We start from the raw sequence: 944 nt of genomic DNA on the forward strand, positions 1-944 counted from the left end.
ACAGTATCGCGTAAAAGGGGATGTCATTTACAAAAATAAACGCTGTTTTTCATTTACACAGCCTCTTCAAGGCAGATTGTACTAACCGCATGCATTTTATCTAAAATTAAGTAACCGTGTATTTTAATTCTTGAACAATAACCTTTCTTTTCATTTGTTGGCCATAGCCTCATATATGTGGTCCTATAATCTTAATTAATTCACAATTGTTCGAGTCACTTTATAAAGTTACCAGTGGGTAACCAAATCTAAAGTAATTATTCTTTTGCAAGTGTTTAAATCACTTTGCGTTCTGTTAACGAAAAATTGTCCCAATGTGTTATTAAAAGTAATGTCTCAAGCTTCATAAAACCCTTAGGAGTAAAGTTCATTGCAAGGCAGAATGTAGAGTAACGTAAAGCATTTGCCGCTCATTCTGAATATCGATGTACACACCCGAAGGAGGTATGTACATCATCTTGTATGGGGAGGTATTATGATTAGCAAGAATTCGCTAGCAAATTACCTCCCCCTCCTTTGTTGTTGTTGGTTGTTCATTTACTGCCAGCCGGCCGATCGATAGACCATCTGTCTATCGACTTAAAAACAAGGTTTAAAAAGATTAAAGGCGCTCCCATTTTTGATAAAGATCTTTCCTTCGAGGCAAAAGTAATCTGGCTTGGGCGTTTCTCCTACAGGCCAAAACCTCCCCTGCGGGCAGCAGGTGCAATGAGTCAAAGCATCTGTGTTGGGCGCACCCCCCCTGTCCCATAGGAGGGGATAAAAGGCAAAAGCCCAAGGTCTCAGGACGCACACGCGGGCTGGAAGATATGGAGTGAACTTGTGAAGACGTCCTCAACACCTGGCCCCCTCGATGCCCTTGCATCCTAACCACGTGGCCCTTCCCAAAGTATACTTCTCCTCGTGCCCTTCAACCGTATTCCTCGAGCCCACACGCCATTGCT

The 944-nt window shown here is 42.7% G+C and overlaps 1 long non-coding RNA gene across 1 annotated transcript in view; it reads left to right on the forward strand.

Moving 5' to 3' along the window:
- Positions 1-601: 601 nt before the first annotated feature.
- LOC136832398 (uncharacterized) overlaps positions 602-944 on the forward strand; it is an 819-nt gene continuing 476 nt past the window's right edge. The window contains exon 1 of the long non-coding RNA XR_010851173.1: positions 602-944. This exon is cut by the window's right edge and continues 136 nt beyond it. This is a non-coding gene — a long non-coding RNA (uncharacterized lncRNA).

Source organism: Macrobrachium rosenbergii, chromosome 49 (genome assembly GCF_040412425.1).
Source record: "Macrobrachium rosenbergii isolate ZJJX-2024 chromosome 49, ASM4041242v1, whole genome shotgun sequence".
In the NCBI taxonomy this organism is placed as follows: domain Eukaryota; kingdom Metazoa; phylum Arthropoda; class Malacostraca; order Decapoda; family Palaemonidae; genus Macrobrachium; species Macrobrachium rosenbergii.